At 45.4% G+C, this 18675-nt stretch overlaps 1 long non-coding RNA gene across 3 annotated transcripts; it reads right to left on the reverse strand.

Annotated features, from left to right (window-relative positions):
- Positions 1-11154: 11154 nt before the first annotated feature.
- On the reverse strand, positions 11155-16077 carry LOC310885812. 3 transcript variants are annotated; one of them, XR_014574991.1, is made up of 4 exons: positions 15640-16077; positions 15141-15217; positions 14708-14826; positions 11155-11361 (listed from the first exon to the last, which is right to left on the reverse strand). It is a non-coding gene; the product is annotated as an uncharacterized lncRNA (long non-coding RNA). The 3 variants fall into 3 exon arrangements; XR_014574992.1 differs by having other exon boundaries at positions 15754-15764; XR_014574993.1 differs by lacking the exon at positions 15640-16077 and having other exon boundaries at positions 15141-15304.
- Between the last annotated feature and the right edge of the window lie 2598 nt (positions 16078-18675).

The raw sequence follows: 18675 nt of genomic DNA on the forward strand, positions 1-18675 counted from the left end.
GGTTTTTGCAGAGCGGCAGCTGCCGCCGCCTGCCCCCTTCGCTTACCTGCAGCCGCCTGGAGCCGTGCGTGGGCACCCGGCCCACCCGCGCTCCCCCCCGGCGCCACGGGGCTGCGTGGAAGCCCCACGGGTGTCCGCGAAATGTCCCTTCGGGGCTTGTCCTCGCCCGTCCCAGCTCCATTCCCCCGCCCCCCCACCCGGTGCACACGCGTGCACATCCCCGCTGTGGATTTGCAGCAGCCCCACGGCCTCACGGCCGCGGGTGGGCGAGCGGGGCCGGCTGCAGACCCCATGGGCAGAGGCAGAGCTGGCTCCGGGTGCTGGCCTGCCCCCGAAGGGACAGGGGGTGCAAGGTTGGCTCGGCTTTACCGGGACAGTTAAAAATAAAAAAAAAGGGAGGGGGGCAGAAAATCAGCTTCGGGAGACTCAGGTTTAAATAACAGCCTTTGATTTTCTGACAGTAAAATGGAAAACGCTTAACAGGAGTCAAGTTTTGATGTCTGAGGCTGGCAGCGCCCCCTAAAATTATATTGTCCTGCCTGCTGCTTCAGATTGGACCCAGGACCCTATAATGTCTCTCCGGGTCTTTATCTGCAGCCTTTCTGATTGCAAAACCATAATTGTATCATTTTACACCAGTCAACTAAGCAAGTGCCAGTGGAATAAAATCCACAAAGTGCACACACATACCAGCTCCCCGGCTAAAGCAGTCTGTTCTTTGCAAGTTGTAAAGGCCTGCAAATTAAATACCAATTACTGGAAGCAATAAAATGTTTTTTATTGCACGAAATCTACTTAAAACAGAAAAGAATAGTCGTTTTCTTTTCGGCGGGGGGAAGGGGGCAGCTCACCAAGACATATATTGGCAGAGAAGGATTATATACAGCGCCTGCACGGGGCCACAATGGAGACATTCTAGCGCCGGCAGCAGGCCGGGCTCCCCGCGCCGCGCAGAGGGGGGCTGCGCAGAGGTGCTTATGGTAGGGATTACTGTAGGTGAGACTCGGGGAGGTGGGAAGCCCAGGAACAGTAGCTCTAGGTAGAAGCAAACGAGCACTGCGATGAAGTTACACGAGGGCGGTCTGCTGGGCTTCCAAGCCCCAAGCACAAGTGAGGCTCTAAGGGGTCAGTGGTGAGCAGAGTGTGGAGGCTGAAAGGCAAGAGGCTTGTCCTCTCCTCCTACCCCTGCCCTCTCCTCCTGCTCCTCGGGGTTCGGGGGAAGAAGGGGTTAGCAGCGTGAAAAGGCTCCTAATTCCCCACTGCAGGCTCACTCCCCAGCCCCTTCAGGCCCCCAGCCCTGCAGGGTGCTGTCTCCCCTCAAACATCCTCGGCTTTCAGTGGAGCAAAACCCACTGTAGGGAGGGGTGTTTACCCAGACCAGACACCCTCGGCTTCTCCTTCGCTGCTGTTCTTCACTGCAGCACAGCCTGGTGCCTAGCACAGAAAAGGAAGAGTGGAAGCAGCCAGGAAGATATGCCCCGTCAGGGGAAGGCCAGTGGGATGAGCGATACGACAAACTTCATTTAGCACGCTCAGCCTTTGAATGGCACAGCCAAATCTCTCCCTGATATTTGCAGCACACTACTAATTTCCCTAACATTTCCTTACTGCGGGAACATCCCGTCCTTGTGGTTTTCCCCTGGATTGTGCCCGCAGCTCACCTTTGGCTTCGCTTGCTGTCAGCAGCTGCTGGTGGCCAGAAAGACACAGCCCTGCGAGCACCCAGCACACGCAGTGGTCACAAGGCACCCAAGGGTGCTCGCACTGCATCGCCGTACGTAGCACCTGAAAGAGCAGGGTTTACTTTTTCAGTGACTGAGGCACTCTGAGGATTTTGAGCTTGTTTCTTACACAACCCCATTCCAAGCGGACTGAAGTCTCCAGCTCCCCAGAGCACAGAGGCAGGCGGAGGCAGCAAGTACATCTCCAAGGCTAATTACCTGCAAGCACACAGGCTTTCTGGGGACAAATTGGATTTAGTGATGCTTGAAGAGACTTGACTAGACTCAGACATGCAAGGGAAATCAAAACTCTGCCACACATTTTAGTGTTGTTTCAAAGGTTCCCTTCACCTGCCAGGTGAGTGACCATCTTCTGAAAGCACTGATGGAGACCACCAGGTCCTGCACTGTGCCGGGGGCCCTGGGCCAGTGCTGGCCTCCAGCAACCCCTGGAGGTGGCAATGGTGCCTGTGGTGCCTGTGGTGCCTGGGGCACCTGGGGAGTGGTGGGGCCTCCTTCCAGTCCCAGGGGGGTGCTGTACCAGTGGGATAGGTGACACTGGTGGGGCTGCTGGCACCAGAGGGAGAAAATTGGAGTATTTTCCCTCTTCACACTACTTTGAGGGGCTTTGGGCTTTATTTTCCCAACTGATGCTCGTCTTTTCTTCTTTCCTTTCCCCACCACCACCTCTGCAGCAAGAAATGCCACACCAGTGGTTTGCCCTGGGTTTACTCCCTAGGGCTCAGCTGCTCGGTAGACTTCGGAAAGAGATGGGTCCCCTGATGTCAGGCCCAAGGAAGCAGAGACCCAGGGCTGACATTTGCAGCAGGTCCCTCTGCTGCACCAGCTCTTCATTTAATGCTGAGCGAGGAAAAGCTGTGGGAAGGAAAAGGCTTAATGGCACAGTCATGCTACTCCTTTTGGGGCAGGGGGTGGGAGTCACTATCAGGGAGAAGAGTGCTTATTCATTGATTTTTCCTTAAAGAAGGAAGTAAGTCCTCGACATCACTAAATAAGCAGGACTTGTGCTACCATGCACCCAAATGAAGCCACGCGTTCCTTGCGGATCCACTCCCACTTAAACTCCTCACCACGCACCCACGCGTGCAAGCATTCACCCATCCATGACACTGTGGAGATTTCTGTTTTTGTTTAAAAATTGGCTGCCTGCAGCCTCCCCGTAGCTCCTCTGGGTATGTGTGAGCAGCTGTGGAGAGCTGCAAGGCTAGCCAACAGACCTTGTAGCCCCCACAGATGTCAATTAGTTTCTCTCGGGCTTCCTTTGGATGCACCGGGGTCTTGAGACCTCCGTGTGCTGACTTATTTGTAAAGCATGAGTTATTCACTAACTCCATGTTATTAATTAGAAGATTATCAGCTCTGCACAGTTAGGCTGGCTGTGGCAGGGAGGTTCCTAGGTATGGAGGGTGCCAGCTGATGGCCATGGTGGGACGGTAAAGAGAGACTGGAGGGGTAGGAAAGGCCACAGAGTCCCTCAGTGCCTTTCCAGGCTCGGGAAGGTGGCGAAACAGCCTGCCACAGCCACACCACTGAAGGCTGTGGAGGGCTGGCCACCCACCCGCGGAGGTGAGCCAGGGGATGGGGGCCACAGGCTTGGAAAAACATCCCGGGAGCTGGTGTTGGGCTGTGGGGGAAAAGCCCTGCATGAACCCTCCCGGCAATGAGCAGAAGACAAAGGGCCAGGTGCTCCCCGTGCAGTTAAGCACATTGCCTCCAGACCCCGCGGCTTTTTCAAGTGCTTAAACTGACTGCGCTCCTCTGGGGACCCACGTGAGAGGAGGCGAAACTGAGTGCATCCTTAATTTGACTAATTTTCTTCATCCTATATATTTTTGGTTCCTCCCTGTGCTAATGAATCCTCGCTGTGTTCTCGGGGAGAGAGACTTGTTAGCATTAGCAGAGGTCGCCGCGGCCTTTCTCCGAGCTACGTCCGTCCTTCCCGTGACTTGGTGAGGTGCCTAGGAAGGGACACCGGGGCAGGAGAGGGGTCAGCCTCTCCCACCCAGAGTGACACTGTTTGTCTTTGAGAGAGGACACGTTTCAGTCTAAGGTGCAGCATCAAGCCTAACATATCATGCTATGTACAAGCATCAGTGAAGAAAAAAAGAAAACAGGAGGCCAGTATTGCTATAACACAAAGGCCGTGGTGAGGATGAAAGGGGAAGGCAGGAGTAAAGGAATGGGGTACAAAAGGGGTCTGGGTGGTTGTGCTGCTGGGGTGCAGGAATACTTGGGGTTTGCGAGCATGAGGGGGTATGGGGCTTTGCCATGCATCACCCATGTGCTGTTAAGCAAGTTGCTTTTTAATCTTTCCCTGCCTCGGTTTCCCACCTGCAAAAAGGGAGTTATAACAGAGCATCTTGCCTTCTCTTCACTTACTTGCCTTATTTACAGTTTAGGGCATTACTTTTGTTTCTGTTGTGTCTGTGCACTTGGCAGTGTCATGTTCCCTGGGACCCGTAGGCATTTTCCATAACACAGATGATAAGTTTAACAGGTTCTTTCCTTTTCACTCCTTTGGCCTCAGTGCTCACCACATCTTGTTCCCATGAGCCACAGGCAGGGCACCATCTCACAGCGTCTCTGTGAGCTCCCTGCCTCTCACCAAACAACTGGGGGCAGATCCAGTACACTAACCCAGCTCACCCGCTGTGCTCACCAGCCAGCCAAAAACAATGGTTCTTCATCAGGCTGAAGCACTGAGCAGTGCTGTGATTCTCAGCGGGATGACACGTGGAAGGAGAGGACCTGTGTGGGACATGGACTCCACACCTGCACCGAGGAGATGCACAGATCCTGCCCCAGGGTGGCTGGGGAGAGCGGAGGCCAGGCTTGAGAAGTGGCTGGTCATTTCACACGCCGGTGTTTCCTCTTTAATTTGAGACATGTCCGGATTTAAAGCCATGGTGTGTGTTGTCAAGTCCTGTTGTCTTCAACACTTGCAAGTTAAGCACCATTCTCTTCAAAAAATCATGTCCCATATATCTCATAAATCACCAAGAGGTGAGGCACCCCAAACTGGAGAGTGTATTTGAGATGGAAGGTTTAAGCAATTACAAATTGATGTGTTTTTTTTTTTTTTTTCCATTACAGCAAAAGAGGGGTATGATCAGATTAAACCTGGCAGACCTAGCTGGAACACTTTAAGGAGTCGCCATCACCAGCTGTTTATTGCCGTGCCTCTGCCAGAGGTTACCTCCTCCTCCCACTCGCAGAAAAAAAGAGAGTCCTCACCTCGGCTGCTGGACCCTGGCTGGCTTTGCCTTGCACACACACGTAGCACCCCATGTGGGGAGCTGCGCTGAGCACTGCTGCAGTCATGGTTTGGACGGTTACATGTACACGTAAATGCTCGGGACTGACTAATCCTTATTTTTTTTTACGAACACGCGAGTGAAATGCATTGGAGGGTTCTGAATAATTTTCCTTATTTAAATTTTTACGTAATAGCTCATGTGATTGTTTTTCCAGAAGCACACAGATGCAATTAATTTTAAAAATAACTTACTAGTAACAGCCACTAAGCATGGCTGTGTTTTTGTCCCTTACTTTCTAAGATTTTTCAAACTAGGCTTTGTTGTTTTTTTTTTCCATTTGCTGTTTTGTTTTCCCATGGCAAATATTCAGGCTCTGTGGACACAGACTTCATGCTGCTTGAGGGAGGAGATATAAAAATGATACCGTCCTTCAGAGAATCATAATGTGAGAGAGAGAAAAGAAAGCTTCCTTTGTGGTCTATTTGTGCATTACCAAGCAACCTTCCTGTGCCTCATGTTCCTTCATATGCAGATACATCATCCTTATATAATAGATAGATTGGATGAAATGTCAAATGTAAATTGTGCACACTTTGAATTTCTATTACCTCTAAAGTGATTTTAAAATAAAACAGGTCCACTGGGAGAAAAGTTGCATTAGTATATTTGCTAATCCTAAACCGTAGTTTAAGAAAGATTTTTGGCAGGGGTGGTTGAACATACATTTCTTAACATTGCTTCAGTTTTATTTTTTTATTAGACAATCGATCAGTAACAAGGCTCAACAGTCACCAGTTTTTTCTGCCTCCAAGTTAGACATGTGCTGCAAGCCAGGTGACCTCATGTGGTTACCCTGCTTGCCAAGTTGAAAGGAAGATGTTAGACTCAGCTCTGCTACTGGAAGCCTTTTTCAATGTAAAGAATGACAAAGAATGACTTTCCAAAATGATCATCAAAACCTTTGAAATTTGTTTGCCAAACAAAACTATTTATACATCAGTAATTCTCTCTCAGTTTGCTAAAATTATAATTTTATAAATAATAACTTATATGGACTCCTTAATTCACATCAACCTTTAGTGTTAAGCAAGTGTATTGTACAGGGGGAAAAATCAATATTCACTAGGAAAATACATATATAGTCTCCATAATCATGTTCTCCAAAAGAAACAAAATGAGTCTTAGAAAGCATATACATCTGTAAAAGTATATATCTCAGTTGCAGACCTGACCCTGCTTAGAGCTGGACTAGGTGACCTACAGTCCTTTCCTACCTGAAATATCCTACCATCCTAAAAATCACAGCTCAGAATTTACCATGCTTCTGATGCATGCACAGGCCATAAATCCCTGGTGCAAAATGTCAAAGCCACCAGTGCCACCACCACCCTCAGACCAGAGCCAAGAGTACACAGCAGGCCTGGGTGAGATGCTCATGGTGAAGCTGCCCAACACTTGTCTGTGGAAAATGAATTTAGGTGCATTGCCACATCTGAAATACTTAGTATTTGCCTGCCTGCCTTACTAGATGTTTTCAAAGTCCTGACATTAAGAATTAATTTTCAGGTGGGTTCATATGCCATTCTCCCCATTTATGTTCAGGAGTCCAAGCTGAGAGCCTGGACAGACATCTATGCTGGATGAGTTTAACACCAAGCTCCCATCCTTCCCTTCTGAGGCTAGACTCACCGCCTCACAACCTCACCCAGTGACTGGGACAGGTGCCTCAAGCAGTAAATTCTGAGCGTCTAATTTATGGTCTTTTCCTGAATCTCCCCCTAATGGAGAATACCTTTATACAGAAAGCCTACAGCTATCAGCCGCCTGATGTCAGTACCCGAATTAGGTATCCCCTATAACCAGGTCCTCTCCATCCCCTCCAGCCATAAGACAAATGAACACAGCAGGGGCCAGAATGGGACCAAAGCCTCAAAACATCCAGAAAGTGACAAAAGAGGGAGAATAAATCCTAATGACCACTGTGGTGGGATGAGAAGGAAAGAGAAAAGAGGGTAATTGATGACAATGCATAAAAGGGGGTACATCCAAAAGCAGAACATGATCACCAGTCTAAAGCCCTAAGAGATGTGAAGAGGAGTCTCCAGGCAGTATCTCTTGCCCTGTTTGTTGCCACAGGGTTGCTAGCTGGGCCACGTGGATGTGTGACTTGGGGCATGGCAGTATGCAGGTGTGGGAGTGTGAGCCAGCAAAACTGCTGCTCCGAGGTAAAATCACCTCCCTGCCCTGTAAGGTCTCGCCCTGAGCTCTTCTATGTTGGTGCTACAAGGCTACAACACCATACTACCTTAATTGGTGGAGAAGAGAACAAATAGACCAAAATTTGGGACAGAGGTTTTAAAGGGAAATTTGTTCAGGTTCCTCCATCCCACAGAAAGCAAACAGCTTCAGTGAGAGCAACCACCTAAAAGCTGCATGTCACTACAAAGAGAAAGGAAAGGGCTGGATGTATTTGGAATGGAAAACACAGTCCTTAAATGTAAATATTATTATTTCTTGTCCAATACTTATATTTTTGTGTGATGCTTTCCTTTGTAAACATTGCAGTTAGAATAGATTTAGCCAAACCCAAATCAGGCTTCTCTTCACTTGTAGCAGCAATATACTGTGAAATTAAAAGGCTGATTAACGAAGATACCATTCTGATAGGCAGCCCTTACAACTCTTCCATAATTCAAAGGGTGAGTTGAGACACAGGTGTTGATGGCTTAAACGCATGCTGACATGGTTGGTGCTAAAGCGATAGTGGAAAGGAGAACTTATAAATGATGGAAACAAACAATTTCAGCAAAGTGTCTCTTCTTTAGAGTGAAAAAGGCAGATCTGCAATTGTGGTAAAACACCAATATTAAAGAGAATGGGAACCAGAGGAGACACAGCTCAAGAGCTGAGCAGGCTTCATATCATGTGGGTTAAGGGAAAGAGAGTTTGTGTGCAGTGCTCAGTGACCCCACATGCTGGTGCTCAGATTTAGAAGTCTGTCCTGAAAAATTGGCTTTTGTCAAGGACAAAGAGGGCTATGGAGCAGAGGTGGTTTTGGCTCTCACTGCTCAGCTCCAGAGAGCCTTCTTTTTAATGCAGTCTTCCTTGTTTATTCATTTTCTTTGCATTTAACCCTAACAGAAATTTACTCTGACTGTTGGGAGAAAGGAAGTAAGCCCAAGCAGGTGCATGAAGCTTAGCTACAGTTTCATTAGGCTTGGCTATATAAGGATATGTTAACAATAATGAGAAAAAAAAATCAATAAAAAAGCACCCTGCAGGATAGCAAATGTTTTAGTGTTAGGCCATATCTCCTTAATATACCTCTTGCACAAGTCTGGAGATAAGAGTATTGGACTCCTGACCCTGATGGTGAAACAAGTGAGACCTAACAATGTGTATTGTGTATTGTGTATTGATGTGATGTGTATTTGTAATGATTGTCTATAATCTGTCTGTACTTGTATCTCACCAGCCAGTAATCCCTAATAAAAAATAATGAATGAGTACTTAACATTTCAATACAGCCCACCTGTAACACGGTTCTGAGATGTTTCAATGGGCTGAGGTATTCTCAGATAGCTGGTGTCTAGTGCTTGAAAAATATCTGGTACTGAACCAAAGAAGATAAACTGAGAAGGCAAGAGGATTTTTTTTTTTTAATTGTCTGTCTATTTAAGTTTCTTCTGTCTTCCTGACCAAAATCCTCTTAAGCAGGCTTCCCTTTTCAACAGCTTTTCCTTTATTTGGGCCAACGTGGTCCACCACCCTTGATTTGCTCTGCAGCATTTCCCTGATCTGAATGTGCTCTTTCAGGGCTCCACACACTTCAGAATGTTCATCTGGTAACCCTAGCTATCCAAACAATAGCAAAAGCAATGGAATTAATTTTATGGAAGAAAGGTGGAAAAAAATGGTTTGAGGACCCAGGTAAAAATCTAATGAAATTCCATGAGAATAAATGGAATTACTGCACACTCAAAATCCTTTAAGAGACCACAGACTGATCCCAAAATGCTTACAGGAACCCCTGGTTATTTTGGGCACACTTTGGTCTAGTATAAACAGTCATAACAGTGGTGAGTTCAGGAAATCCATAGCCATTTTTATAGCATGAATTTCTCCTCCCAGTCCATGGTTGATAATACTCAGTGATGGCAACAGGAACTGCATGCATGTTGGGGCTGCACAGGAGGTATTAAGCCAGGACATTGTTTTCAATCCCCAAATGTTCCCATAAAGGGGCAAGAGCCAGGCTGGAGCTCACCCTGATTTCATTCTTTCTCATGTCCTTCTGCCACCCCTTACCCAAATGCAGCATGCCCAGCCATGAAGGTTAACCCAACCACACTTACTCGGATAGGATACAGACTTGTCAGCTTTTTACTATGTGTAAAACACACACTGTAAGTCTCCCATCAGTGTCCAAAAACACTGTGGCACAGAATGAAACCAGAAAGAGGAAATTTTGATGTAAAATAACAGACTTGCCAGTTTATTTTGTCTGAACTGAGTGGAGTGTAAACTGAGAATGTATCTGATGAAAAGTGAAGTTGATTTAAAATTAAATGCATAAATGAATCACATTTTATAATGTGACGTTGGAGGTATCAGGTAATGAGAAGTAGCTGCATGACTGTATGCATGTCAGCTAAATATACTTACCCAAGAGTCAGGTGCCCAGTTAAAGCTAGTGGTGTGGGCTGCCTCTTCTATGCTGCACACAGAGGCTGTCTCCCTTATGAGGGAAATTGTCCTGTTTCATTTATCCCACCCATCTCCTCCCATGTTGCATGCCTCAGAGAGAGCTCTCCCTTTCTGAGGTCCTTCTTTGCTGACTCCAGAATAATCCCAAGCAACTCTTCTGGCATCATGCTTAACTCCAAAGCAGGGTAAGATGGGTCTTACCCTCCTGTGCAATACAAAGGACTCTAAAGTTACCCCCTGCTGACTTCAAAACTGATTAGGAGTAGTTATAACACACTTGTATTCTGGAAACCAAATGCGTGGCCATGGCCCATGTTCTATCAACAATAACATCCCACAGTTTGAAAAGAAACCCTTTTGGTTGTAATAAATGCGGATGTACTTATTGCCTTCTGCTGAACTCAGTAATACCCAGTCATGTAGGTATCACAGTCTGTACACCCCAACTGCATCTGCATTATTCTTACATAGAATACTATGTGTACATATGCATATAAAAACAACTGCATATGTATACCTTCACACTGAGGTATCTCTGAATGTGAAAAATATAAAGAGATAGCTTACACTGTACGGATTAGTAGTTTATAACCTGAGCATACCTAAAAAATTTATCCTGTATTTTTAAATAGAAGCTGTTTCACAATCTACGTGGCTTTATCTACCAACTAGCTCATGTTGTCAGGTATCACCGAACAAGTATCAGCTTTACTTATGCCTTCTCTTCCTACAAGGATGGTTTACAATAAAAAATATTAAAAGTGTGTGGTTCATTTAATCACTTATTTTGCGAGTGTTTTACTTATGTCAACAAAGAACAAATTGTTTTCAGCTTCTGGTATCTAGAATGCAGTATGCAGCATAAATTATTCAAATCAAAGCAACATAAATCTTTGTACAGCAAAGGTGAAGCCACAGAATTCCTGGCTGTGTTACATCTTTGGGTAGGACAATGACCTCTAATCAGAACTCCTCAATACAGTCCTTACACTGAAGATGCCAACTTGCCACTAAGGACCTGATTATCTATAAATTTATGGGAACCTGCAATAACTGGTGTTTGCCTCCTGATAATGTTTTCTGACACATATCAGGAGATTCAGCTGATCTGTGTTAGAGATTATTGTACAGAATCTGCAGTTTATACAGGCAATGAGTAGACAGAAGGTCCATTTGAGACCTTTAGCTATAGAGAAGCACATAAGGAAAACTGTTTCCATAGAAACATGCCCCACAGCTGTAGTTAGTATAGGAAAAATAGTTTTATGATTATTTCAATGAAGTTCTACCTTTTGTTTTCGATGTAAAATGTTTACAATAGGTTGCTTCATAGTACGATGTCAGTGTAGCTGAGGTCTTACATGTGAAATTCACCCCAAAGTGAAGGAACCCCACATTTCTCTCATGTGTTCCTAAGAGTTTTATTAGATTTTGTGTATAGTGTCCCCAGCAGAATGATTTTTCCATTAAATAACATCACTTTTCAGTATTTATTCTCTGTACAATAAATGTTTACTTCTACATCAACTCACAGCATTGTACATAAATTTCTCAGAAATTCAAAATAAAATGTACACGACCAGATAAGCTTCCAACAAATCCAGGAGAAAGATGTCCAGTGATTCCAGGAGGAGGTGAGTCAGGCCCAAGGAGAACTACAGGAAAACAGAGGCTGAGCATGAAGAATTTGCTAACATTTTGGCAATATTTTCATTCCATTCAGATAATTTCCAATTTATATGGAAAATTTCTTACCAGTTCCCTGGAATTAACAAGGTCGGTAAATCTCCAAACTAGTTAATCCAAGCTATTTTTAGGAGAGATTTTGCCCTGCTTCTTTGCATGTTTGCAAAGGCACTGGGAAGGATCTGTTTTATGGTGGTAAGTAGACAGATCCATGCTTCCAGCTAAGATTTTTTCTCCCTCTCATTTCAAAAATATTAGTTAACAAGGCTGCAGATTTCCCCTTCCTTCCTGGAAGATTTCATCAGCTGCTACCATGTACATATGCAGTGCACAGAGTAATATGATGCTTGGAGTTTTTCTTAATGAGTCTGAAATTAGTATAGCAGAATTGCACCCAAGTCATGCTACAAGCAGGGAGATGCATGATTTTGGGCATAAATAAGTGAACAAGCCCAATATACAAGGATTCAACACTGAATGTGTTGAAGTCTGTTGGCATGCCAGCTGTGGCACAAGTTTTGTGTGTTTATGGTAATAACAATGGTTATTTTCTTTCCTCTGTCATTTCCAAACAGGATTAGGATCAGGTCCTCCTTGACAAATTTTGCGTGTGGACTTCATAACCACGTAAAACCCATGCAATTTGGATGGATATCCATCTCAGTGTCTCTGAAAGGCACATTTTCCAGAAGCCACATTCTGCACAGTGAAGGAAGCCAAAGCCAGATACAAGATATTTGGAAAGCACTATGTAACAGCTCACAGGGGTGGAGGGAAGGAGGGAGGGAAGGTTGTTGACCTAGGTAAGTTCCCCCCATGCTGCTGAACAGAGCTGTGCTTCAGGGGTTCCTCCTGCCCACCAGTGGTTCGCGGATGGTGCTAAGTTTAAGGTCAAGTGCTTAAGTTGGTTTTGAGAAGCGGATGTTGTCAGTACACTTGAGTGTCTCAGCCTTGCTTCAGAAGCAATATCCTACAGTCCATTGACTTAATAGATATTAGGTTCATAAAACTCAGGTGTCTGATGCAGAAACTGATTTGTGGAAGATATAGCATTGCTGTCTTTTTGGGTAAGTAACTCCAAAATCTAGCTCCTTAAACTACGGGAGAGGCAAGCAGTGGCTTCATATTTGCTACTTCTATAGAATCCCACAACTGCACTATAAGAAAAGAAGAAAAAAATTGGGTAACATTTCATGTACCATTTTAACAATAACATATTAAGACTATACCAATATAAACTGGTTTGTCTACAGAGGGTTTGTAAAAGTACCTCAAAACAAAATAACTTAACGACCCACAGTTCAGTAAGACATAATTGAATAATTCACATATACCAGACAAACAAACACTCCCACATGCCTCCAAAGTACCTCCAAGGAAAAGTTTATTTCCAAAACAGAGATCACTAGCTTAGTCATTTTCTTTTCAAGTTTGCAATATGACCCGGCTTGGCTCCTCAACAACTACAGCAAGGCTTCAAGATGATTTTCCTTGTAGCGTTTAATTTGCTAATGGGATTTGCGTGCACACTTCCAAAGAAGTATCAAGAAAGTTGGCCTCATTGTTCATGATGGCCAGACAAGGGGAAGAATAATTGTGTCATACAGAATCTATCCCTGGTCTCCCCACAGAGACATAATTATGCATCCAAAACGTAGAGAGGTGGAAGAGAGAGATTAGATTCCACCTAAGTCTGAAGGATTAATCCCTATGTCAATTCTAATGGTACAGAAGACCCAAGTATAATTTCCTCTTCTGCCTTGTGGTATACCAGATTGCAGAAGATTGCATGTATTATTTTAAGGTTATCCAGAGAAAATTTCCCCGGGCTTTCCTACAAGGACTTTTGACCACAGTACGGCATTTAAGGGGAAGGGCATTGGAACAGTTCGACAATAGGACTTGAGGAGCACAGGAAGCAAGTTCCAGAACAGGCAGAGATGATGAAAGGGGGAGCAAATTCACGATGCTATCAGAAGATGATGGAGGAAATCTTGGCTGGATGAAAGGAAAAGGAAAAATTCCCACTGACTCGGTGGAGCCAAGAATTTCCTCCAAGAGGGAAAGTTGTGCTGAGAGGGAGAACTTCCATTAAAGAGCAGGAGTCTGAGATGCACCAGCATGCTAACTACCACTCTTTCTCATGAACTGCAGTGCCACGAGCCAACACCAGTATACGTGCGGAAGAAGAGACCTGCAGTGGAAAGGGTCAACGTAAACAGCTCTTGCTTCTGGCAGAATCACCCAGTGTAACATTTCAACAAAAGATATAAACAGAAACAGCTTTGATTTGGGGGACTCTGAGTGGGGACAAGGCACAAGTTTGTCCTCACTGCCAGCTGCTAGGACTTTAGGAGATGGGAGGTAACACTGTGAATACACCCAGCCTGCCCAGGAGCCTCAACCATGGATTTGGGCTTGTCTGAATCTTGTTCATGTCACAGGGAAGCTAGATCTGCAGCCACAGCTGCTCTAGCCCACATGGCTGCTACGTCAGGGCTCAGATATCCTTGGCTGCTGGTTTCAGGGGGTTCTCATTTTGGTATGTGTGTGTGTGTGTGTGTGTGTGTGCTTTGTTTTCTTTGTTTTCAGGACACTCATGAAGTGACTTTGTTCTTAAAATATTTTACACAAGAAAAAGAAAGAAGAAGGGGCTCTGTAAATTGCATCAAAAAGCAGCAAGTATTTCTAAAGCTTCTGAAAACACTTCAAGCTCTTAGGCAAAGCTGACACAGCTAGGGGCTTCTCAGAAAGCCACAGCAAAAAGGGACTTTACCCCTGTCAGACACATGGGACAATCCCCCGCTACGGGGAGAGATGGGAAACGGCCAACAAAATTCATGGTTCTCTCATCAAGATTTCTCCCTGCTTTCTATTTTGACTGTATTGCAGGGGTCCATTTTTACATGCTGTTTTTATTGTTTTGTTGATGGTTTTTGTTGTTGCTGCTGTTGTTTGCCGTGCTATCCAGCGCATGACTGAAGAAGAGAGAGAGAGAACAGGGAGAAGCAAATCCATTTTGCATCAATAACAAAACATCGCATTTCTAAGGAAAGGAAAATATCTGCTTTTCACAAACAAGGCTGTGCCTGCTTGCCTGTTGGCTTGTTCAGAGCAGTTATCAAGCCAAAGGAGCCCTGGTGATCATGCTTTGCCAGCACAGACAGAACAAAGGGTTATTAAAAATAGTATAAGCCTACGACATATGTTACCGGTATTAAAATTGATGCACATTCCTGCCTATTGTGGGGAAAGCCAGGAGCTGGATTTTATCTTGAACAAAGTCAGAAAATAAAACTGTTTCAGGCTCATTACCTCTAGCAGGGATACATATGTGTCTGCGTGGGGAGGAGAGGCTGGGGAGAGCAAGGTTGGGTTTGGACAAAACTCAGCCAATTCTCCCCCAGAGTAGATCTGGCTTGACACAGGAACTTCTGCAATAAGAGCAATAAGAGAACTGTCAAAAAGCAGCAAGATCAGACCCACAGCTTTCAGACCCAGAAATGCATTACATGAGACATTTTAGTACCAGGTACAAAAACCAGGTCACAGTGGTTGCAAACAGAGATTGCAGCCAGAAATTAGGGTCCCTCTGCACCAGCCGCAAGACAAACGATGGCACAAGAAGGACCCCCTGCTTCAGAAAATTCTCCCACCTAGCCTTGGACTTCTGTTGCACCAGAAACCAGCCCCATTCGATGCAGCCCACCACGATCTGTCCTCACATTGCCCCCCGAAGCATGCTCACCTGGCATTTTGCATGGTCTGGGAAGCCTCACAGGCAGCTGGGTTTGCAGTCTCGCTCCATTTCTGACCTTACAGTTCCTGCAAAGCAAAGGAACTTTTTTGTAATGCTCGCACATTATGCGGGGATGGCACGCTGTCAACACATGCAACATTATGGACAGGAAAATCCAAATACAGTTTGCAAAGCCATTGGAGGTTTTCCACAGAGTACTTGCAAGGGCCTCTCCTAATTGAATTTGCCAAAATTCACATGAACTCAGATTTAATCCAATCAGTTCTACATCACATGTCTTTCAACATTGACAAAATATTTTTTTCTAATTGTGACTCTCTTGTGGAACCAAATTAATCAGAAAGGGACTTAAATGAAAACCAGTCCAGATTGTTCTACACTTTAACCTTACATCTGTGCTTAATTAGGATGCTCAATTTCCCTAAATTCAAGTCATAAAATGGAAGTAATCTGTGGCCTGTTTGTCAGTCATTACTGGGCAGCAGACCTGCAAATCAAGGCTGGCTCAAGCACGCAGGATGCTGTTCAACATGACCATGCAGGGAAGTATGGGAGATGTGACCGTGTGGCTGGCTGGAAAGGAATCAGGAGAAAAGCTCACCGAGAAAGACGTGTGAATGACCTACATGCTGGGAATGGGGCTGAGCCTTTAAAGAAGGGAGCAAATGAATGCGGAGAACAGCTGTGACTATTTAAAACTCCCCCATTCTGACTGCATGAGGCTGTTATGAAAGGCCTTATAATAATTGATACTGGACAGTGTTTTCAGCCACAGAAAAGGCAGCACTCTCCCTCTTCTTCATATGAAAGCTGAATTCTTTGGCCAGAGAGCTGAAAAACCTCTTAGGGCATAGCTTGGTCCTGCACACCACACAGGTCACCTTGCTCTCTCCTACTTTCCACTGATGCAGTTGTTTGAGGGGCTGTAGTGGGTTTACATGGCAAGATTTTGGTAGCAGGGGGCCATAGGGGTGGCTTCTGTGAGAAGAATCTAGAAGCTGCCCCATGTTAGGTAAGGGCCCCATTGCTGACCAGAGCCGAGCCAATAAGCAATGTAGTTTTGTGCCTCTGTGAGAGCACATTTAAGACAGGGAAAAAAAAAACACTGCGCCACACAGCAGCTGGGAGAGTGAGAGGAGTGAGGAACAGCCTTGCAGGCGCCAAGGTCAGTGAAGAAGGAGGGGGAGAGGTGCTCCAGGTGCCAGAGCAGAAGTCCCCTGCGGCCTGTGGTGAGGACCATGGTGAAGCAGGCTGTCCCCCTGCAGCCCATGGAGTACCACAGTGGGGCAGGGTTCCACGCTGCAGCCCGTGGAGAAGACCACGGTGGAGCAGGTGGACCTGCACCGACGGAGGCTGCGGCCTATGGAAGACCCCTGCCGGAGCAGATTCTGGGCCGGACCTGTAGCCCGTGGACAGGAGACCACGCAGGAGCAGGTGACCTGGCAGGAGCTGCTGCCCGTGGGGGATCCAGGTTGGAGCAGTTTGCTCCTGAGCGATGGACCCCGTGGTGCGGACCCATATCTGGAGCAGTTCTTGAAGAGCTGCTGCCTGTGGGCAGCCCACGCAGGATCAGTTCGGGAAGGACTGCATCCCGTGGGAGGGACCCCACAGCACAGGGGACACGAGTGACCGAGGAGGAGCGGCGGAGAAGAAGCGCTATAGACTGACCATAACCCCCATTCCCCCCTTCCCCTGCACCGCTCGGGGGGAGGAGGTGGAAGAGGGTGGATGGGGGGGAAGGTGCTTTTGGTTTCTTTCCTTTGTTTCTCACTTCTCTAGCTTGTTAGTAATAGGTAATAAATCTTACTATCTCCCTATGCTGAGTCTGTTTTGCCTGTCACAATAATTACTGCGTGATCTCCCTGTCCTTATCTCAACCCTTGAGCCCTTTTCATTGTATTTTCTCCCTGTTCCTCTTTGAGGAGGGGGAGTGAGAGAGCGGTTGTGGTGAAGCTCGGCCACCCACCCGAGTAAAACCACCACAGGGCCCTTGCTGTAAAGCAGAGTAAGGAACACACACAGCTCCAGGTCCCCCTTTCCAAGGGTTTTTGAAGAACCCTGGCTCAGCCTTGCAGCCCGGTCCCAGCTCCAGCACCACCTGGAAGCTGCAGCAAGGGAGAGCTGGGATATCCTGGAAGAGCTTTTGGCATTGCTGCATGTAGCGGCACCCCTGAGCACCTCCTCTCCCTGCAGCCAGCAAAAGTAGCTGCAATTAACCCACATCCTTAAACGTGTGAGAGAGGCTTGTCGTCTTGAGCTGTTAAAGATGCACTTCTCGGGTCTATTGCAAATCACTGGAGGAACAATAAAACCCTACCCCACACGCCAAGGTCTGTCATCATTCATTTCAAACATGCACTTCAGAGTGTTGCTGTTATGTTGTTTTTTGACATCTTGAGATCTGCATGAGAAATCCCTGTGGACGTGCTGTAAATCCATATCTACAGCAGTAAGTTTTCATTGCATCAGTGTTATTAAATATATATATACACTTATATATATATTATTTGGCAATGCTGAATGAACAATTGGCCTTTAACTCCTCCTAGACTATTAGGTCGTACTATAGGTCAGCAAAAAGGTAATTTTCCCTAGATTTGTAATAAGGTCTGGGATTTGACCTATGACCCCAATGTCACAAGGTATTCATTATCTCCACACAGATGATATACAGGCAAAGAAACATATATTTTTTATAGAACTGGAAGAATTATATTTGATGGATACATTTTATTAGATGGATTTTATTACCTGGATAAACTCAATTAGCAGACCTCATTAATTTTGAAAACGTAACTTATTTACATTGAGCTATTCTTCCTGCGGCCATTAGCATTCACAACATATAAACTTGAGCTCAGGGCACAACAGATTTTTTTTTTTGGTTCAGTGGCCAAATCAGAAAAAAAGTAGGAAAGAAAGAGAAAAAAAAATCTTCTAACCAAAACAGAAAGCTTATTTTGTATCAATGCAGAATGCTCCATCTAACCTGCAATTAAAACTTTTTTTCCTGGTTCTGAAGCTGTTGTTTTTTTTTTTGTTTTTTTTTTCCATTCTTAATAAATACTAGCCAACATTCCAAATGTCATTTCCTAATGAGAAGCTGAAATATCTTGCTTCCAAAGTGGTAGAAACTAGCACTTTATATTTTGGGGGTGGGGAGGTTGTTTGCTTTGTCTTAATTGAGTAAATAGTTTCAGTCCCCTGCATCTGGGCTTTTGGAACAATTTCATTAGTCCACAAAAACATTCCACTCACACAGAGAATCTGTACTTGCAGGAAAACATTAGTGATGTACAGTAAACACAATGTAAAGGGATAAAGACATAATTGAAAGGTGTCTGCATAAAATGCTCCCATATCAAATCATACATGTTGCAAGAGTTTTGAAGAGGTAAAGGAACTGCCTGTGAACCACTTGTCCGTACAATATTGTTCCTCAATGAATTCCCAGTTGCAATTCTACCACAGACAGAAAAATCCACCCCTAGTATGACAGATGCCACAGTCCCTGACAAAAAAA

This window comes from Anser anser (assembly GCF_964211835.1).
Source record: "Anser anser genome assembly, chromosome: 1".
Taxonomy (NCBI): Eukaryota; Metazoa; Chordata; class Aves; order Anseriformes; family Anatidae; genus Anser; species Anser anser.